At 49.7% G+C, this 19882-nt stretch overlaps 23 non-coding genes across 23 annotated transcripts; 15 read left to right on the top strand and 8 right to left on the bottom strand.

The window, feature by feature from the left end:
• Positions 1–568: 568 nt before the first annotated feature.
• Trnav-uac (transfer RNA valine (anticodon UAC)) lies at positions 569–641 on the bottom strand. The gene has a single exon. It is a non-coding gene; the product is annotated as a tRNA-Val (tRNA).
• Positions 642–876: 235 nt separating this feature from the next.
• Trnap-cgg (transfer RNA proline (anticodon CGG)) lies at positions 877–948 on the top strand. Its single transcript has one exon. It is a non-coding gene; the product is annotated as a tRNA-Pro (tRNA).
• Positions 949–2592: 1644 nt separating this feature from the next.
• Positions 2593–2664, top strand: Trnap-ugg (transfer RNA proline (anticodon UGG)). The gene has a single exon. It is a non-coding gene; the product is annotated as a tRNA-Pro (tRNA).
• A 601-nt stretch (positions 2665–3265) lies between these two features.
• Positions 3266–3338, bottom strand: Trnav-uac (transfer RNA valine (anticodon UAC)). The gene has a single exon. It is a non-coding gene; the product is annotated as a tRNA-Val (tRNA).
• Positions 3339–3573: 235 nt separating this feature from the next.
• On the top strand, positions 3574–3645 carry Trnap-cgg (transfer RNA proline (anticodon CGG)). Its single transcript has one exon. It is a non-coding gene; the product is annotated as a tRNA-Pro (tRNA).
• Positions 3646–5289: 1644 nt separating this feature from the next.
• On the top strand, positions 5290–5361 carry Trnap-ugg (transfer RNA proline (anticodon UGG)). Its single transcript has one exon. It is a non-coding gene; the product is annotated as a tRNA-Pro (tRNA).
• Positions 5362–5962: 601 nt separating this feature from the next.
• Trnav-uac (transfer RNA valine (anticodon UAC)) lies at positions 5963–6035 on the bottom strand. Its single transcript has one exon. It is a non-coding gene; the product is annotated as a tRNA-Val (tRNA).
• A 235-nt stretch (positions 6036–6270) lies between these two features.
• Trnap-cgg (transfer RNA proline (anticodon CGG)) lies at positions 6271–6342 on the top strand. Its single transcript has one exon. It is a non-coding gene; the product is annotated as a tRNA-Pro (tRNA).
• A 1646-nt stretch (positions 6343–7988) lies between these two features.
• Trnap-ugg (transfer RNA proline (anticodon UGG)) lies at positions 7989–8060 on the top strand. Its single transcript has one exon. It is a non-coding gene; the product is annotated as a tRNA-Pro (tRNA).
• A 601-nt stretch (positions 8061–8661) lies between these two features.
• On the bottom strand, positions 8662–8734 carry Trnav-uac (transfer RNA valine (anticodon UAC)). The gene has a single exon. It is a non-coding gene; the product is annotated as a tRNA-Val (tRNA).
• A 235-nt stretch (positions 8735–8969) lies between these two features.
• On the top strand, positions 8970–9041 carry Trnap-cgg (transfer RNA proline (anticodon CGG)). Its single transcript has one exon. It is a non-coding gene; the product is annotated as a tRNA-Pro (tRNA).
• Positions 9042–10687: 1646 nt separating this feature from the next.
• Positions 10688–10759, top strand: Trnap-ugg (transfer RNA proline (anticodon UGG)). Its single transcript has one exon. It is a non-coding gene; the product is annotated as a tRNA-Pro (tRNA).
• A 601-nt stretch (positions 10760–11360) lies between these two features.
• Positions 11361–11433, bottom strand: Trnav-uac (transfer RNA valine (anticodon UAC)). The gene has a single exon. It is a non-coding gene; the product is annotated as a tRNA-Val (tRNA).
• A 235-nt stretch (positions 11434–11668) lies between these two features.
• Positions 11669–11740, top strand: Trnap-cgg (transfer RNA proline (anticodon CGG)). The gene has a single exon. It is a non-coding gene; the product is annotated as a tRNA-Pro (tRNA).
• Positions 11741–13386: 1646 nt separating this feature from the next.
• Trnap-ugg (transfer RNA proline (anticodon UGG)) lies at positions 13387–13458 on the top strand. The gene has a single exon. It is a non-coding gene; the product is annotated as a tRNA-Pro (tRNA).
• Positions 13459–14059: 601 nt separating this feature from the next.
• On the bottom strand, positions 14060–14132 carry Trnav-uac (transfer RNA valine (anticodon UAC)). Its single transcript has one exon. It is a non-coding gene; the product is annotated as a tRNA-Val (tRNA).
• A 235-nt stretch (positions 14133–14367) lies between these two features.
• On the top strand, positions 14368–14439 carry Trnap-cgg (transfer RNA proline (anticodon CGG)). The gene has a single exon. It is a non-coding gene; the product is annotated as a tRNA-Pro (tRNA).
• A 1646-nt stretch (positions 14440–16085) lies between these two features.
• Trnap-ugg (transfer RNA proline (anticodon UGG)) lies at positions 16086–16157 on the top strand. The gene has a single exon. It is a non-coding gene; the product is annotated as a tRNA-Pro (tRNA).
• Positions 16158–16758: 601 nt separating this feature from the next.
• On the bottom strand, positions 16759–16831 carry Trnav-uac (transfer RNA valine (anticodon UAC)). Its single transcript has one exon. It is a non-coding gene; the product is annotated as a tRNA-Val (tRNA).
• Positions 16832–17066: 235 nt separating this feature from the next.
• Positions 17067–17138, top strand: Trnap-cgg (transfer RNA proline (anticodon CGG)). The gene has a single exon. It is a non-coding gene; the product is annotated as a tRNA-Pro (tRNA).
• Positions 17139–18784: 1646 nt separating this feature from the next.
• On the top strand, positions 18785–18856 carry Trnap-ugg (transfer RNA proline (anticodon UGG)). Its single transcript has one exon. It is a non-coding gene; the product is annotated as a tRNA-Pro (tRNA).
• Positions 18857–19457: 601 nt separating this feature from the next.
• Trnav-uac (transfer RNA valine (anticodon UAC)) lies at positions 19458–19530 on the bottom strand. Its single transcript has one exon. It is a non-coding gene; the product is annotated as a tRNA-Val (tRNA).
• Positions 19531–19765: 235 nt separating this feature from the next.
• Trnap-cgg (transfer RNA proline (anticodon CGG)) lies at positions 19766–19837 on the top strand. Its single transcript has one exon. It is a non-coding gene; the product is annotated as a tRNA-Pro (tRNA).
• The last annotated feature ends 45 nt before the right edge of the window (positions 19838–19882 follow it).

Raw genomic sequence — 19882 nt, 5'->3', positions numbered from 1 at the left:
CTCAGCCCCGGTTGCAGCTCCTCAATGAAGAGTAGACGCCTGTTATAGCACGTGGATATAACAAGAATGCGGCACCGGTAAAGTACGTAGGTGGAATTCGGTAGAAAGGCAGACGGTAATTTTGCATGCAACGGAAAACAAGGTTGTCTTTGCGGGATATGTGCACCGTGAGTGGAGATTCAGCTTAATTGTGCGACAGTCTACCCTCATCTTACTAGCGACGGCAACAACCAAGGGGTGGCATGTAAGATTGAGCGTGGCTAAGAGTTTTTCATTATTAGTTAGCATCACACTTTGACAGAGCTGTGACAAGGCGAGTAGGGTGAGCTCAGGAAAGCCAGTAGCAAGCGCACTTGAAGTAGCCCTGAAGAACCGGATTATAAATTTTGCCAGCCATAATGGAGCTAGGGGCGTTCTCAGTTACCAAATACCGGTGCAATAAGAGAGCAACAGTATTTGACAGTAAAATGACGCCCTATCCGTCTAGCATACGACATTGCTTGTCTCTGCATTCGCGGACGTGAGGTCATCTCGGAAATGAAATCCGAAATATAGATTAAAATTGTTGTGTTCCCGCCCGGGATCGAACCGGGGACCTTCTGCGTGTAAAGCAGACGTGATAACCGCTACACCACGGAAACGACGGTTCTTTTCATGTACCACCCGGAGACTCGTAATAGCAACAGTTTGTCTTCTGTGTTAGCAAGGGCATCGGCTACGAGCTCCCTCCGATTCGTGAAGTTCCTGTAGTAAAAGACGTCGATGGAAACAATCCAACCGCGACAGACAGGGAGAACGCTGGCTGAGCTGCAGCCCTACATGGTGAGACCATCAAAGGTGGCGTCATTCACATGCAGTGCGTTTTCGGAACGAATAGGCTCGTTGGTCTAGGGGTATGATTCCTGCTTCGGGTGCAGGAGGTCCCGGGTTCAAATCCCGGACGAGCCCTTGCGTTTTGTACAACGGTGTGGTAACAAATCGCATGGCGGCGGCTGTTTCGCGCATTTCCAGGCCTCCAAGTCAGCGCTAAAATCCGACAACCAGTTCTGAAACCGTTTCATGTTTCATTTGAGCCATGTGCACCCTGCTGATGGAACGTTTGAAGTTGATTTAAATGGTCACAGTAGAGATCGTAGCAAGTGTCTTGCTGAGTGGGACGAAAACGGGTTTCCGCCCGCAATCGAGCCGGGGACCTTCTGCGTGTTAGGCACGGCGCCTGGGCTCGGCGGCAGCTGCTGCTGCTCTTTCCTTCCTTACGAGATACCGTCGATTCGCGCAGTCGTTATTGCAAAAGATGTCACCAAAGGCAATCGCTTCGTTAGCGGCACTTTGCCTGGGCTCGGCGGCAGCTCTACATGGAGGCACCAGCAGCCCAGCCAGGCCGCCGCCGGCACCGGTGCGCCACAGCGCAAGGAGCCGGCGGCCGCCCTGCAATGCCCCTGTCGTTGCATATTCCACCCGCCCCATATCCTCTCCATGTCTGACTCACTACCCCAAATGACACTGCAGTCGACGTGCTTATTACTATCGCTTTTGGAAGAACCAAGGCGCAGTATTCTAGTGTCGAACCGGTACTGCAAATTGGGATTAAGCAAAAATTTATTGTGTGGTCGAGCGACAGCCTCGGCTCGCTCTTCCTACATGATCGCTTCTTGTGCGGAATAATTCCTAGCTCGCCGATGGCTTCAGAGTTGGTCTTCTCGAAGTTTTGCTTTCGCACTGCATTCCGCAATCTTTTCGTTATGAGTTGTGTGCTTCGGTTTCCCGACTTTCTTGTGTTTAGTGTGTTTGGCTTCTCTTAACCCTTAGCCACCGCTTGCCGAAATTTCCACACTATCATCTGTCGATCTGCAGAGCTCGATGAAGGCATCGCGGCCGTTCCTGAGCTCGTGGAACGGTCGAATCTGTAGTTGTTTCCAGATCTCTCCCACACAACGGCCTCCCAGAAGCTTGGATTACAGAAGTACGCCACTACTCCCAGCCGGAGATTCACGATTGAAAGCAGAATGACATGAGCTACACGCAGCTCCGATTTTTTTTTTTGGTGTCTGACCTACTTTGAAAGACTTTGTAGTCGATTTACTTACTACTATCGCTGTTGGAAACCAGGTGATAACCGCACAGTATTTTAGAGACGATCAGGTAATGAAAATTTAGAATAAGTAAAACAGTATCAAAAGAAGTTGTGTGGTGGAGCAGCACATGCAATTCACGCTTCCTAGATAATCGTTACTGCATAGAATAATTCTTTTGTCTGCGGCGTCTTCAGTATCCGTCTTCTGGAAATTTTGCTTGCAGTATATTTTGCAATCTTTTCGTTATGAGTTGGTGCTTGGTTTCCCGATGTTCTTTTGTTTAGTGCATTCGCCTCCTCTTAACCCTGAGAAACCACATACCGAAACTGAGGCACTGCCGGCTGTTCATAAGCAGTGCTCGATGAAGTTATTTCGCTTTTTATTCGTTGCCTTTAATATTCTTCTCAACAGTGGTGAGTGCTGCCTGCAGAAAGCGTTTATCTTGCGAATTCGCGTGAAAGTTTGTGTTCCCTGTGAGGCCCACTACTTGGGATTAACTTGACTGCTCCAGGCAGGTGGCTCGTTGGTCTAGGGGTATGATTCCTGCTTTGGGTGCGGGAGGTCCCGGGTTCAAATCCCGGACGAGCCCTGCCATTTTGACCGTGCTGAAGCGTAGGTGGAACTCAGCCCCGGTTGCAGCTCCTCAATGAAGAGTAGACGCCTGTTATAGCACGTGGATATAACAAGAATGCGGCACCGGTAAAGTACGTAGGTGGAATTCGGTAGAAAGGCAGACGGTAATTTTGCATGCAACGGAAAACAAGGTTGTCTTTGCGGGATATGTGCACCGTGAGTGGAGATTCAGCTTAATTGTGCGACAGTCTACCCTCATCTTACTAGCGACGGCAACAACCAAGGGGTGGCATGTAAGATTGAGCGTGGCTAAGAGTTTTTCATTATTAGTTAGCATCACACTTTGACAGAGCTGTGACAAGGCGAGTAGGGTGAGCTCAGGAAAGCCAGTAGCAAGCGCACTTGAAGTAGCCCTGAAGAACCGGATTATAAATTTTGCCAGCCATAATGGAGCTAGGGGCGTTCTCAGTTACCAAATACCGGTGCAATAAGAGAGCAACAGTATTTGACAGTAAAATGACGCCCTATCCGTCTAGCATACGACATTGCTTGTCTCTGCATTCGCGGACGTGAGGTCATCTCGGAAATGAAATCCGAAATATAGATTAAAATTGTTGTGTTCCCGCCCGGGATCGAACCGGGGACCTTCTGCGTGTAAAGCAGACGTGATAACCGCTACACCACGGAAACGACGGTTCTTTTCATGTACCACCCGGAGACTCGTAATAGCAACAGTTTGTCTTCTGTGTTAGCAAGGGCATCGGCTACGAGCTCCCTCCGATTCGTGAAGTTCCTGTAGTAAAAGACGTCGATGGAAACAATCCAACCGCGACAGACAGGGAGAACGCTGGCTGAGCTGCAGCCCTACATGGTGAGACCATCAAAGGTGGCGTCATTCACATGCAGTGCGTTTTCGGAACGAATAGGCTCGTTGGTCTAGGGGTATGATTCCTGCTTCGGGTGCAGGAGGTCCCGGGTTCAAATCCCGGACGAGCCCTTGCGTTTTGTACAACGGTGTGGTAACAAATCGCATGGCGGCGGCTGTTTCGCGCATTTCCAGGCCTCCAAGTCAGCGCTAAAATCCGACAACCAGTTCTGAAACCGTTTCATGTTTCATTTGAGCCATGTGCACCCTGCTGATGGAACGTTTGAAGTTGATTTAAAAGGTCACAGTAGAGATCGTAGCAAGTGTCTTGCTGAGTGGGACGAAAACGGGTTTCCGCCCGCAATCGAGCCGGGGACCTTCTGCGTGTTAGGCACGGCGCCTGGGCTCGGCGGCAGCTGCTGCTGCTCTTTCCTTCCTTACGAGATACCGTCGATTCGCGCAGTCGTTATTGCAAAAGATGTCACCAAAGGCAATCGCTTCGTTAGCGGCACTTTGCCTGGGCTCGGCGGCAGCTCTACATGGAGGCACCAGCAGCCCAGCCAGGCCGCCGCCGGCACCGGTGCGCCACAGCGCAAGGAGCCGGCGGCCGCCCTGCAATGCCCCTGTCGTTGCATATTCCACCCGCCCCATATCCTCTCCATGTCTGACTCACTACCCCAAATGACACTGCAGTCGACGTGCTTATTACTATCGCTTTTGGAAGAACCAAGGCGCAGTATTCTAGTGTCGAACCGGTACTGCAAATTGGGATTAAGCAAAAATTTATTGTGTGGTCGAGCGACAGCCTCGGCTCGCTCTTCCTACATGATCGCTTCTTGTGCGGAATAATTCCTAGCTCGCCGATGGCTTCAGAGTTGGTCTTCTCGAAGTTTTGCTTTCGCACTGCATTCCGCAATCTTTTCGTTATGAGTTGTGTGCTTCGGTTTCCCGACTTTCTTGTGTTTAGTGTGTTTGGCTTCTCTTAACCCTTAGCCACCGCTTGCCGAAATTTCCACACTATCATCTGTCGATCTGCAGAGCTCGATGAAGGCATCGCGGCCGTTCCTGAGCTCGTGGAACGGTCGAATCTGTAGTTGTTTCCAGATCTCTCCCACACAACGGCCTCCCAGAAGCTTGGATTACAGAAGTACGCCACTACTCCCAGCCGGAGATTCACGATTGAAAGCAGAATGACATGAGCTACACGCAGCTCCGATTTTTTTTTTTGGTGTCTGACCTACTTTGAAAGACTTTGTAGTCGATTTACTTACTACTATCGCTGTTGGAAACCAGGTGATAACCACACAGTATTCTAGAGACGATCAGGTAATGAAAATTTAGAATAAGTAAAACAGTATCAAAAGAAGTTGTGTGGTGGAGCAGCACATGCAATTCACGCTTCCTAGATAATCGTTACTGCATAGAATAATTCTTTTGTCTGCGGCGTCTTCAGTATCCGTCTTCTGGAAATTTTGCTTGCAGTATATTTTGCAATCTTTTCGTTATGAGTTGGTGCTTGGTTTCCCGATGTTCTTTTGTTTAGTGCATTCGCCTCCTCTTAACCCTGAGAAACCACATACCGAAACTGAGGCACTGCCGGCTGTTCATAAGCAGTGCTCGATGAAGTTATTTCGCTTTTTATTCGTTGCCTTTAATATTCTTCTCAACAGTGGTGAGTGCTGCCTGCAGAAAGCGTTTATCTTGCGAATTCGCGTGAAAGTTTGTGTTCCCTGTGAGGCCCACTACTTGGGATTAACTTGACTGCTCCAGCCAGGTGGCTCGTTGGTCTAGGGGTATGATTCCTGCTTTGGGTGCAGGAGGTCCCGGGTTCAAATCCCGGACGAGCCCTGCCATTTTGACCGTGCTGAAGCGTAGGTGGAACTCAGCCCCGGTTGCAGCTCCTCAATGAAGAGTAGACGCCTGTTATAGCACGTGGATATAACAAGAATGCGGCACCGGTAAAGTACGTAGGTGGAATTCGGTAGAAAGGCAGACGGTAATTTTGCATGCAACGGAAAACAAGGTTGTCTTTGCGGGATATGTGCACCGTGAGTGGAGATTCAGCTTAATTGTGCGACAGTCTACCCTCATCTTACTAGCGACGGCAACAACCAAGGGGTGGCATGTAAGATTGAGCGTGGCTAAGAGTTTTTCATTATTAGTTAGCATCACACTTTGACAGAGCTGTGACAAGGCGAGTAGGGTGAGCTCAGGAAAGCCAGTAGCAAGCGCACTTGAAGTAGCCCTGAAGAACCGGATTATAAATTTTGCCAGCCATAATGGAGCTAGGGGCGTTCTCAGTTACCAAATACCGGTGCAATAAGAGAGCAACAGTATTTGACAGTAAAATGACGCCCTATCCGTCTAGCATACGACATTGCTTGTCTCTGCATTCGCGGACGTGAGGTCATCTCGGAAATGAAATCCGAAATATAGATTAAAATTGTTGTGTTCCCGCCCGGGATCGAACCGGGGACCTTCTGCGTGTAAAGCAGACGTGATAACCGCTACACCACGGAAACGACGGTTCTTTTCATGTACCACCCGGAGACTCGTAATAGCAACAGTTTGTCTTCTGTGTTAGCAAGGGCATCGGCTACGAGCTCCCTCCGATTCGTGAAGTTCCTGTAGTAAAAGACGTCGATGGAAACAATCCAACCGCGACAGACAGGGAGAACGCTGGCTGAGCTGCAGCCCTACATGGTGAGACCATCAAAGGTGGCGTCATTCACATGCAGTGCGTTTTCGGAACGAATAGGCTCGTTGGTCTAGGGGTATGATTCCTGCTTCGGGTGCAGGAGGTCCCGGGTTCAAATCCCGGACGAGCCCTTGCGTTTTGTACAACGGTGTGGTAACAAATCGCATGGCGGCGGCTGTTTCGCGCATTTCCAGGCCTCCAAGTCAGCGCTAAAATCCGACAACCAGTTCTGAAACCGTTTCATGTTTCATTTGAGCCATGTGCACCCTGCTGATGGAACGTTTGAAGTTGATTTAAATGGTCACAGTAGAGATCGTAGCAAGTGTCTTGCTGAGTGGGACGAAAACGGGTTTCCGCCCGCAATCGAGCCGGGGACCTTCTGCGTGTTAGGCACGGCGCCTGGGCTCGGCGGCAGCTGCTGCTGCTCTTTCCTTCCTTACGAGATACCGTCGATTCGCGCAGTCGTTATTGCAAAAGATGTCACCAAAGGCAATCGCTTCGTTAGCGGCACTTTGCCTGGGCTCGGCGGCAGCTCTACATGGAGGCACCAGCAGCCCAGCCAGGCCGCCGCCGGCACCGGTGCGCCACAGCGCAAGGAGCCGGCGGCCGCCCTGCAATGCCCCTGTCGTTGCATATTCCACCCGCCCCATATCCTCTCCATGTCTGACTCACTACCCCAAATGACACTGCAGTCGACGTGCTTATTACTATCGCTTTTGGAAGAACCAAGGCGCAGTATTCTAGTGTCGAACCGGTACTGCAAATTGGGATTAAGCAAAAATTTATTGTGTGGTCGAGCGACAGCCTCGGCTCGCTCTTCCTGCATGATCGCTTCTTGTGCGGAATAATTCCTAGCTCGCCGATGGCTTCAGAGTTGGTCTTCTCGAAGTTTTGCTTTCGCACTGCATTCCGCAATCTTTTCGTTATGAGTTGTGTGCTTCGGTTTCCCGACTTTCTTGTGTTTAGTGTGTTTGGCTTCTCTTAACCCTTAGCCACCGCTTGCCGAAATTTCCACACTATCATCTGTCGATCTGCAGAGCTCGATGAAGGCATCGCGGCCGTTCCTGAGCTCGTGGAACGGTCGAATCTGTAGTTGTTTCCAGATCTCTCCCACACAACGGCCTCCCAGAAGCTTGGATTACAGAAGTACGCCACTACTCCCAGCCGGAGATTCACGATTGAAAGCAGAATGACATGAGCTACACGCAGCTCCGATTTTTTTTTTTTTGGTGTCTGACCTACTTTGAAAGACTTTGTAGTCGATTTACTTACTACTATCGCTGTTGGAAACCAGGTGATAACCACACAGTATTCTAGAGACGATCAGGTAATGAAAATTTAGAATAAGTAAAACAGTATCAAAAGAAGTTGTGTGGTGGAGCAGCACATGCAATTCACGCTTCCTAGATAATCGTTACTGCATAGAATAATTCTTTTGTCTGCGGCGTCTTCAGTATCCGTCTTCTGGAAATTTTGCTTGCAGTATATTTTGCAATCTTTTCGTTATGAGTTGGTGCTTGGTTTCCCGATGTTCTTTTGTTTAGTGCATTCGCCTCCTCTTAACCCTGAGAAACCACATACCGAAACTGAGGCACTGCCGGCTGTTCATAAGCAGTGCTCGATGAAGTTATTTCGCTTTTTATTCGTTGCCTTTAATATTCTTCTCAACAGTGGTGAGTGCTGCCTGCAGAAAGCGTTTATCTTGCGAATTCGCGTGAAAGTTTGTGTTCCCTGTGAGGCCCACTACTTGGGATTAACTTGATTGCTCCAGCCAGGTGGCTCGTTGGTCTAGGGGTATGATTCCTGCTTTGGGTGCAGGAGGTCCCGGGTTCAAATCCCGGACGAGCCCTGCCATTTTGACCGTGCTGAAGCGTAGGTGGAACTCAGCCCCGGTTGCAGCTCCTCAATGAAGAGTAGACGCCTGTTATAGCACGTGGATATAACAAGAATGCGGCACCGGTAAAGTACGTAGGTGGAATTCGGTAGAAAGGCAGACGGTAATTTTGCATGCAACGGAAAACAAGGTTGTCTTTGCGGGATATGTGCACCGTGAGTGGAGATTCAGCTTAATTGTGCGACAGTCTACCCTCATCTTACTAGCGACGGCAACAACCAAGGGGTGGCATGTAAGATTGAGCGTGGCTAAGAGTTTTTCATTATTAGTTAGCATCACACTTTGACAGAGCTGTGACAAGGCGAGTAGGGTGAGCTCAGGAAAGCCAGTAGCAAGCGCACTTGAAGTAGCCCTGAAGAACCGGATTATAAATTTTGCCAGCCATAATGGAGCTAGGGGCGTTCTCAGTTACCAAATACCGGTGCAATAAGAGAGCAACAGTATTTGACAGTAAAATGACGCCCTATCCGTCTAGCATACGACATTGCTTGTCTCTGCATTCGCGGACGTGAGGTCATCTCGGAAATGAAATCCGAAATATAGATTAAAATTGTTGTGTTCCCGCCCGGGATCGAACCGGGGACCTTCTGCGTGTAAAGCAGACGTGATAACCGCTACACCACGGAAACGACGGTTCTTTTGATGTACCACCCGGAGACTCGTAATAGCAACAGTTTGTCTTCTGTGTTAGCAAGGGCATCGGCTACGAGCTCCCTCCGATTCGTGAAGTTCCTGTAGTAAAAGACGTCGATGGAAACAATCCAACCGCGACAGACAGGGAGAACGCTGGCTGAGCTGCAGCCCTACATGGTGAGACCATCAAAGGTGGCGTCATTCACATGCAGTGCGTTTTCGGAACGAATAGGCTCGTTGGTCTAGGGGTATGATTCCTGCTTCGGGTGCAGGAGGTCCCGGGTTCAAATCCCGGACGAGTCCTTGCGTTTTGTACAACGGTGTGGTAACAAATCGCATGGCGGCGGCTGTTTCGCGCATTTCCAGGCCTCCAAGTCAGCGCTAAAATCCGACAACCAGTTCTGAAACCGTTTCATGTTTCATTTGAGCCATGTGCACCCTGCTGATGGAACGTTTGAAGTTGATTTAAATGGTCACAGTAGAGATCGTAGCAAGTGTCTTGCTGAGTGGGACGAAAACGGGTTTCCGCCCGCAATCGAGCCGGGGACCTTCTGCGTGTTAGGCACGGCGCCTGGGCTCGGCGGCAGCTGCTGCTGCTCTTTCCTTCCTTACGAGATACCGTCGATTCGCGCAGTCGTTATTGCAAAAGATGTCACCAAAGGCAATCGCTTCGTTAGCGGCACTTTGCCTGGGCTCGGCGGCAGCTCTACATGGAGGCACCAGCAGCCCAGCCAGGCCGCCGCCGGCACCGGTGCGCCACAGCGCAAGGAGCCGGCGGCCGCCCTGCAATGCCCCTGTCGTTGCATATTCCACCCGCCCCATATCCTCTCCATGTCTGACTCACTACCCCAAATGACACTGCAGTCGACGTGCTTATTACTATCGCTTTTGGAAGAACCAAGGCGCAGTATTCTAGTGTCGAACCGGTACTGCAAATTGGGATTAAGCAAAAATTTATTGTGTGGTCGAGCGACAGCCTCGGCTCGCTCTTCCTACATGATCGCTTCTTGTGCGGAATAATTCCTAGCTCGCCGATGGCTTCAGAGTTGGTCTTCTCGAAGTTTTGCTTTCGCACTGCATTCCGCAATCTTTTCGTTATGAGTTGTGTGCTTCGGTTTCCCGACTTTCTTGTGTTTAGTGTGTTTGGCTTCTCTTAACCCTTAGCCACCGCTTGCCGAAATTTCCACACTATCATCTGTCGATCTGCAGAGCTCGATGAAGGCATCGCGGCCGTTCCTGAGCTCGTGGAACGGTCGAATCTGTAGTTGTTTCCAGATCTCTCCCACACAACGGCCTCCCAGAAGCTTGGATTACAGAAGTACGCCACTACTCCCGGCCGGAGATTCACGATTGAAAGCAGAATGACATGAGCTACACGCAGCTCCGATTTTTTTTTTTTTTGTGTCTGACCTACTTTGAAAGACTTTGTAGTCGATTTACTTACTACTATCGCTGTTGGAAACCAGGTGATAACCGCACAGTATTTTAGAGACGATCAGGTAATGAAAATTTAGAATAAGTAAAACAGTATCAAAAGAAGTTGTGTGGTGGAGCAGCACATGCAATTCACGCTTCCTAGATAATCGTTACTGCATAGAATAATTCTTTTGTCTGCGGCGTCTTCAGTATCCGTCTTCTGGAAATTTTGCTTGCAGTATATTTTGCAATCTTTTCGTTATGAGTTGGTGCTTGGTTTCCCGATGTTCTTTTGTTTAGTGCATTCGCCTCCTCTTAACCCTGAGAAACCACATACCGAAACTGAGGCACTGCCGGCTGTTCATAAGCAGTGCTCGATGAAGTTATTTCGCTTTTTATTCGTTGCCTTTAATATTCTTCTCAACAGTGGTGAGTGCTGCCTGCAGAAAGCGTTTATCTTGCGAATTCGCGTGAAAGTTTGTGTTCCCTGTGAGGCCCACTACTTGGGATTAACTTGACTGCTCCAGGCAGGTGGCTCGTTGGTCTAGGGGTATGATTCCTGCTTTGGGTGCAGGAGGTCCCGGGTTCAAATCCCGGACGAGCCCTGCCATTTTGACCGTGCTGAAGCGTAGGTGGAACTCAGCCCCGGTTGCAGCTCCTCAATGAAGAGTAGACGCCTGTTATAGCACGTGGATATAACAAGAATGCGGCACCGGTAAAGTACGTAGGTGGAATTCGGTAGAAAGGCAGACGGTAATTTTGCATGCAACGGAAAACAAGGTTGTCTTTGCGGGATATGTGCACCGTGAGTGGAGATTCAGCTTAATTGTGCGACAGTCTACCCTCATCTTACTAGCGACGGCAACAACCAAGGGGTGGCATGTAAGATTGAGCGTGGCTAAGAGTTTTTCATTATTAGTTAGCATCACACTTTGACAGAGCTGTGACAAGGCGAGTAGGGTGAGCTCAGGAAAGCCAGTAGCAAGCGCACTTGAAGTAGCCCTGAAGAACCGGATTATAAATTTTGCCAGCCATAATGGAGCTAGGGGCGTTCTCAGTTACCAAATACCGGTGCAATAAGAGAGCAACAGTATTTGACAGTAAAATGACGCCCTATCCGTCTAGCATACGACATTGCTTGTCTCTGCATTCGCGGACGTGAGGTCATCTCGGAAATGAAATCCGAAATATAGATTAAAATTGTTGTGTTCCCGCCCGGGATCGAACCGGGGACCTTCTGCGTGTAAAGCAGACGTGATAACCGCTACACCACGGAAACGACGGTTCTTTTCATGTACCACCCGGAGACTCGTAATAGCAACAGTTTGTCTTCTGTGTTAGCAAGGGCATCGGCTACGAGCTCCCTCCGATTCGTGAAGTTCCTGTAGTAAAAGACGTCGATGGAAACAATCCAACCGCGACAGACAGGGAGAACGCTGGCTGAGCTGCAGCCCTACATGGTGAGACCATCAAAGGTGGCGTCATTCACATGCAGTGCGTTTTCGGAACGAATAGGCTCGTTGGTCTAGGGGTATGATTCCTGCTTCGGGTGCAGGAGGTCCCGGGTTCAAATCCCGGACGAGTCCTTGCGTTTTGTACAACGGTGTGGTAACAAATCGCATGGCGGCGGCTGTTTCGCGCATTTCCAGGCCTCCAAGTCAGCGCTAAAATCCGACAACCAGTTCTGAAACCGTTTCATGTTTCATTTGAGCCATGTGCACCCTGCTGATGGAACGTTTGAAGTTGATTTAAATGGTCACAGTAGAGATCGTAGCAAGTGTCTTGCTGAGTGGGACGAAAACGGGTTTCCGCCCGCAATCGAGCCGGGGACCTTCTGCGTGTTAGGCACGGCGCCTGGGCTCGGCGGCAGCTGCTGCTGCTCTTTCCTTCCTTACGAGATACCGTCGATTCGCGCAGTCGTTATTGCAAAAGATGTCACCAAAGGCAATCGCTTCGTTAGCGGCACTTTGCCTGGGCTCGGCGGCAGCTCTACATGAATGCACCAGCAGCCAAGCCAGGCCGCCGCCGGCACCGGTGCGCCACAGCGCAAGGAGCCGGCGGCCGCCCTGCAATGCCCCTGTCGTTGCATATTCCACCCGCCCCATATCCTCTCCATGTCTGACTCACTACCCCAAATGACACTGCAGTCGACGTGCTTATTACTATCGCTTTTGGAAGAACCAAGGCGCAGTATTCTAGTGTCGAACCGGTACTGCAAATTGGGATTAAGCAAAAATTTATTGTGTGGTCGAGCGACAGCCTCGGCTCGCTCTTCCTACATGATCGCTTCTTGTGCGGAATAATTCCTAGCTCGCCGACGGCTTCATAGTTGGTGTTCTCGAAGTTTTGCTTTCGCACTGCATTCCGCAATCTTTTCGTTATGAGTTGTGTGCTTCGGTTTCCCGACTTTCTTGTGTTTAGTGTGTTTGGCTTCTCTTAACCCTTAGCCACCGCTTGCCGAAATTTCCACACTATCATCTGTCGATCTGCAGAGCTCGATGAAGGCATCGCGGCCGTTCCTGAGCTCGTGGAACGGTCGAATCTGTAGTTGTTTCCAGATCTCTCCCACACAACGGCCTCCCAGAAGCTTGGATTACAGAAGTACGCCACTACTCCCAGCCGGAGATTCACGATTGAAAGCAGAATGACATGAGCTACACGCAGCTCCGATTTTTTTTTTTTTTGTGTCTGACCTACTTTGAAAGACTTTGTAGTCGATTTACTTACTACTATCGCTGTTGGAAACCAGGTGATAACTGCACAGTATTTTAGAGACGATCAGGTAATGAAAATTTAGAATAAGTAAAACAGTATCAAAAGAAGTTGTGTGGTGGAGCAGCACATGCAATTCACGCTTCCTAGATAATCGTTACTGCATAGAATAATTCTTTTGTCTGCGGCGTCTTCAGTATCCGTCTTCTGGAAATTTTGCTTGCAGTATATTTTGCAATCTTTTCGTTATGAGTTGGTGCTTGGTTTCCCGATGTTCTTTTGTTTAGTGCATTCGCCTCCTCTTAACCCTGAGAAACCACATACCGAAACTGAGGCACTGCCGGCTGTTCATAAGCAGTGCTCGATGAAGTTATTTCGCTTTTTATTCGTTGCCTTTAATATTCTTCTCAACAGTGGTGAGTGCTGCCTGCAGAAAGCGTTTATCTTGCGAATTCGCGTGAAAGTTTGTGTTCCCTGTGAGGCCCACTACTTGGGATTAACTTGACTGCTCCAGGCAGGTGGCTCGTTGGTCTAGGGGTATGATTCCTGCTTTGGGTGCAGGAGGTCCCGGGTTCAAATCCCGGACGAGCCCTGCCATTTTGACCGTGCTGAAGCGTAGGTGGAACTCAGCCCCGGTTGCAGCTCCTCAATGAAGAGTAGACGCCTGTTATAGCACGTGGATATAACAAGAATGCGGCACCAGTAAAGTACGTAGGTGGAATTCGGTAGAAAGGCAGACGGTAATTTTGCATGCAACGGAAAACAAGGTTGTCTTTGCGGGATATGTGCACCGTGAGTGGAGATTCAGCTTAATTGTGCGACAGTCTACCCTCATCTTACTAGCGACGGCAACAACCAAGGGGTGGCATGTAAGATTGAGCGTGGCTAAGAGTTTTTCATTATTAGTTAGCATCACACTTTGACAGAGCTGTGACAAGGCGAGTAGGGTGAGCTCAGGAAAGCCAGTAGCAAGCGCACTTGAAGTAGCCCTGAAGAACCGGATTATAAATTTTGCCAGCCATAATGGAGCTAGGGGCGTTCTCAGTTACCAAATACCGGTGCAATAAGAGAGCAACAGTATTTGACAGTAAAATGACGCCCTATCCGTCTAGCATACGACATTGCTTGTCTCTGCATTCGCGGACGTGAGGTCATCTCGGAAATGAAATCCGAAATATAGATTAAAATTGTTGTGTTCCCGCCCGGGATCGAACCGGGGACCTTCTGCGTGTAAAGCAGACGTGATAACCGCTACACCACGGAAACGACGGTTCTTTTCATGTACCACCCGGAAACTCGTAATAGCAACAGTTTGTCTTCTGTGTTAGCAAGGGCATCGGCTACGAGCTCCCTCCGATTCGTGAAGTTCCTGTAGTAAAAGACGTCGATGGAAACAATCCAACCGCGACAGACAGGGAGAACGCTGGCTGAGCTGCAGCCCTACATGGTGAGACCATCAAAGGTGGCGTCATTCACATGCAGTGCGTTTTCGGAACGAATAGGCTCGTTGGTCTAGGGGTATGATTCCTGCTTCGGGTGCAGGAGGTCCCGGGTTCAAATCCCGGACGAGCCCTTGCGTTTTGTACAACGGTGTGGTAACAAATCGCATGGCGGCGGCTGTTTCGCGCATTTCCAGGCCTCCAAGTCAGCGCTAAAATCCGACAACCAGTTCTGAAACCGTTTCATGTTTCATTTGAGCCATGTGCACCCTGCTGATGGAACGTTTGAAGTTGATTTAAATGGTCACAGTAGAGATCGTAGCAAGTGTCTTGCTGAGTGGGACGAAAACGGGTTTCCGCCCGCAATCGAGCCGGGGACCTTCTGCGTGTTAGGCACGGCGCCTGGGCTCGGCGGCAGCTGCTGCTGCTCTTTCCTTCCTTACGAGATACCGTCGATTCGCGCAGTCGTTATTGCAAAAGATGTCACCAAAGGCAATCGCTTCGTTAGCGGCACTTTGCCTGGGCTCGGCGGCAGCTCTACATGGAGGCACCAGCAGCCCAGCCAGGCCGCCGCCGGCACCGGTGCGCCACAGCGCAAGGAGCCGGCGGCCGCCCTGCAATGCCCCTGTCGTTGCATATTCCACCCGCCCCATATCCTCTCCATGTCTGACTCACTACCCCAAATGACACTGCAGTCGACGTGCTTATTACTATCGCTTTTGGAAGAACCAAGGCGCAGTATTCTAGTGTCGAACCGGTACTGCAAATTGGGATTAAGCAAAAATTTATTGTGTGGTCGAGCGACAGCCTCGGCTCGCTCTTCCTACATGATCGCTTCTTGTGCGGAATAATTCCTAGCTCGCCGATGGCTTCAGAGTTGGTCTTCTCGAAGTTTTGCTTTCGCACTGCATTCCGCAATCTTTTCGTTATGAGTTGTGTGCTTCGGTTTCCCGACTTTCTTGTGTTTAGTGTGTTTGGCTTCTCTTAACCCTTAGCCACCGCTTGCCGAAATTTCCACACTATCATCTGTCGATCTGCAGAGCTCGATGAAGGCATCGCGGCCGTTCCTGAGCTCGTGGAACGGTCGAATCTGTAGTTGTTTCCAGATCTCTCCCACACAACGGCCTCCCAGAAGCTTGGATTACAGAAGTACGCCACTACTCCCGGCCGGAGATTCACGATTGAAAGCAGAATGACATGAGCTACACGCAGCTCCGATTTTTTTTTTTTTTGTGTCTGACCTACTTTGAAAGACTTTGTAGTCGATTTACTTACTACTATCGCTGTTGGAAACCAGGTGATAACCGCACAGTATTTTAGAGACGATCAGGTAATGAAAATTTAGAATAAGTAAAACAGTATCAAAAGAAGTTGTGTGGTGGAGCAGCACATGCAATTCACGCTTCCTAGATAATCGTTACTGCATAGAATAATTCTTTTGTCTGCGGCGTCTTCAGTATCCGTCTTCTGGAAATTTTGCTTGCAGTATATTTTGCAATCTTTTCGTTATGAGTTGGTGCTTGGTTTCCCGATGTTCTTTTGTTTAGTGCATTCGCCTCCTCTTAACCCTGAGAAACCACATACCGAAACTGAGGCACTGCCGGCTGTTCATAAGCAGTGCTCGATGAAGTTATTTCGCTTTTTATTCGTTGCCTTTAATATTCTTCTCAACAGTGGTGAGTGCTGCCTGCAGAAAGCGTTTATCTTGCGAATTCGCGTGAAAGTTTGTGTTCCCTGTGAGGCCCACTACTTGGGATTAACTTGACTGCTCCAGGCAGGTGGCTCGTTGGTCTAGGGGTATGATTCCTGCTTTGGGTGCAGGAGGTCCCGGGTTCAAATCCCGGACGAGCCCTGCCATTTTGACCGTGCTGAAGCGTAGGTGGAACTCAGCCCCGGTTGCAGCTCCTCAATGAAGAGTAGACGCCTGTTATAGCACGTGGATATAACAAGAATGCGGCACCAGTAAAGTACGTAGGTGGAATTCGGTAGAAAGGCAGACGGTAATTTTGCATGCAACGGAAAACAAGGTTGTCTTTGCGGGATATGTGCACCGTGAGTGGAGATTCAGCTTAATTGTGCGACAGTCTACCCTCATCTTACTAGCGACGGCAACAACCAAGGGGTGGCATGTAAGATTGAGCGTGGCTAAGAGTTTTTCATTATTAGTTAGCATCACACTTTGACAGAGCTGTGACAAGGCGAGTAGGGTGAGCTCAGGAAAGCCAGTAGCAAGCGCACTTGAAGTAGCCCTGAAGAACCGGATTATAAATTTTGCCAGCCATAATGGAGCTAGGGGCGTTCTCAGTTACCAAATACCGGTGCAATAAGAGAGCAACAGTATTTGACAGTAAAATGACGCCCTATCCGTCTAGCATACGACATTGCTTGTCTCTGCATTCGCGGACGTGAGGTCATCTCGGAAATGAAATCCGAAATATAGATTAAAATTGTTGTGTTCCCGCCCGGGATCGAACCGGGGACCTTCTGCGTGTAAAGCAGACGTGATAACCGCTACACCACGGAAACGACGGTTCTTTTGATGTACCACCCGGAGACTCGTAATAGCAACAGTTTGTCTTCTGTGTTAGCAAGGGCATCGGCTACGAGCTCCCTCCGATTCGTGAAGTTCCTGTAGTAAAAGACGTCGATGGAAACAATCCAACCGCGACAGACAGGGAGAACGCTGGCTGAGCTGCAGCCCTACATGGTGAGACCATCAAAGGTGGCGTCATTCACATGCAGTGCGTTTTCGGAACGAATAGGCTCGTTGGTCTAGGGGTATGATTCCTGCTTCGGGTGCAGGAGGTCCCGGGTTCAAATCCCGGACGAGCCCTTGCGTTTTGTACAACGGTGTGGTAACAAATCGCATGGCGGCGGCTGTTTCGCGCATTTCCAGGCCTCCAAGTCAGCGCTAAAATCCGACAACCAGTTCTGAAACCGTTTCATGTTTCATTTGAGCCATGTGCACCCTGCTGATGGAACGTTTGAAGTTGATTTAAATGGTCACAGTAGAGATCGTAGCAAGTGTCTTGCTGAGTGGGACGAAAACGGGTTTCCGCCCGCAATCGAGCCGGGGACCTTCTGCGTGTTAGGCACGGCGCCTGGGCTCGGCGGCAGCTGCTGCTGCTCTTTCCTTCCTTACGAGATACCGTCGATTCGCGCAGTCGTTATTGCAAAAGATGTCACCAAAGGCAATCGCTTCGTTAGCGGCACTTTGCCTGGGCTCGGCGGCAGCTCTACATGGAGGCACCAGCAGCCCAGCCAGGCCGCCGCCGGCACCGGTGCGCCACAGCGCAAGGAGCCGGCGGCCGCCCTGCAATGCCCCTGTCGTTGCATATTCCACCCGCCCCATATCCTCTCCATGTCTGACTCACTACCCCAAATGACACTGCAGTCGACGTGCTTATTACTATCGCTTTTGGAAGAACCAAGGCGCAGTATTCTAGTGTCGAACCGGTACTGCAAATTGGGATTAAGCAAAAATTTATTGTGTGGTCGAGCGACAGCCTCGGCTCGCTCTTCCTACATGATCGCTTCTTGTGCGGAATAATTCCTAGCTCGCCGATGGCTTCAGAGTTGGTCTTCTCGAAGTTTTGCTTTCGCACTGCATTCCGCAATCTTTTCGTTATGAGTTGTGTGCTTCGGTTTCCCGACTTTCTTGTGTTTAGTGTGTTTGGCTTCTCTTAACCCTTAGCCACCGCTTGCCGAAATTTCCACACTATCATCTGTCGATCTGCAGAGCTCGATGAAGGCATCGCGGCCGTTCCTGAGCTCGTGGAACGGTCGAATCTGTAGTTGTTTCCAGATCTCTCCCACACAACGGCCTCCCAGAAGCTTGGATTACAGAAGTACGCCACTACTCCCAGCCGGAGATTCACGATTGAAAGCAGAATGACATGAGCTACACGCAGCTCCGATTTTTTTTTTTTTTGTGTCTGACCTACTTTGAAAGACTTTGTAGTCGATTTACTTACTACTATCGCTGTTGGAAACCAGGTGATAACCGCACAGTATTTTAGAGACGATCAGGTAATGAAAATTTAGAATAAGTAAAACAGTATCAAAAGAAGTTGTGTGGTGGAGCAGCACATGCAATTCACGCTTCCTAGATAATCGTTACTGCATAGAATAATTCTTTTGTCTGCGGCGTCTTCAGTATCCGTCTTCTGGAAATTTTGCTTGCAGTATATTTTGCAATCTTTTCGTTATGAGTTGGTGCTTGGTTTCCCGATGTTCTTTTGTTTAGTGCATTCGCCTCCTCTTAACCCTGAGAAACCACATACCGAAACTGAGGCACTGCCGGCTGTTCATAAGCAGTGCTCGATGAAGTTATTTCGCTTTTTATTCGTTGCCTTTAATATTCTTCTCAACAGTGGTGAGTGCTGCCTGCAGAAAGCGTTTATCTTGCGAATTCGCGTGAAAGTTTGTGTTCCCTGTGAGGCCCACTACTTGGGATTAACTTGACTGCTCCAGGCAGGTGGCTCGTTGGTCTAGGGGTATGATTCCTGCTTTGGGTGCAGGAGGTCCCGGGTTCAAATCCCGGACGAGCCCTGCCATTTTGACCGTGCTGAAGCGTAGGTGGAACTCAGCCCCGGTTGCAGCTCCTCAATGAAGAGTAGACGCCTGTTATAGCACGTGGATATAACAAGAATGCGGCACCAGTAAAGTACGTAGGTGGAATTCGGTAGAAAGGCAGACGGTAATTTTGCATGCAACGGAAAACAAGGTTGTCTTTGCGGGATATGTGCACCGTGAGTGGAGATTCAGCTTAATTGTGCGACAGTCTACCCTCATCTTACTAGCGACGGCAACAACCAAGGGGTGGCATGTAAGATTGAGCGTGGCTAAGAGTTTTTCATTATTAGTTAGCATCACACTTTGACAGAGCTGTGACAAGGCGAGTAGGGTGAGCTCAGGAAAGCCAGTAGCAAGCGCACTTGAAGTAGCCCTGAAGAACCGGATTATAAATTTTGCCAGCCATAATGGAGCTAGGGGCGTTCTCAGTTACCAAATACCGGTGCAATAAGAGAGCAACAGTATTTGACAGTAAAATGACGCCCTATCCGTCTAGCATACGACATTGCTTGTCTCTGCATTCGCGGACGTGAGGTCATCTCGGAAATGAAATCCGAAATATAGATTAAAATTGTTGTGTTCCCGCCCGGGATCGAACCGGGGACCTTCTGCGTGTAAAGCAGACGTGATAACCGCTACACCACGGAAACGACGGTTCTTTTCATGTACCACCCGGAGACTCGTAATAGCAACAGTTTGTCTTCTGTGTTAGCAAGGGCATCGGCTACGAGCTCCCTCCGATTCGTGAAGTTCCTGTAGTAAAAGACGTCGATGGAAACAATCCAACCGCGACAGACAGGGAGAACGCTGGCTGAGCTGCAGCCCTACATGGTGAGACCATCAAAGGTGGCGTCATTCACATGCAGTGCGTTTTCGGAACGAATAGGCTCGTTGGTCTAGGGGTATGATTCCTGCTTCGGGTGCAGGAGGTCCCGGGTTCAAATCCCGGACGAGCCCTTGCGTTTTGTACAACGGTGTGGTAACAAATCGCATGGCGGCGGC

The sequence above is a fragment of the Schistocerca serialis genome, unplaced genomic scaffold, assembly GCF_023864345.2.
Source record: "Schistocerca serialis cubense isolate TAMUIC-IGC-003099 unplaced genomic scaffold, iqSchSeri2.2 HiC_scaffold_752, whole genome shotgun sequence".
In the NCBI taxonomy this organism is placed as follows: Eukaryota; Metazoa; Arthropoda; class Insecta; order Orthoptera; family Acrididae; genus Schistocerca; species Schistocerca serialis.
This window is presented reverse-complemented; position numbering and strand designations above follow the sequence as displayed.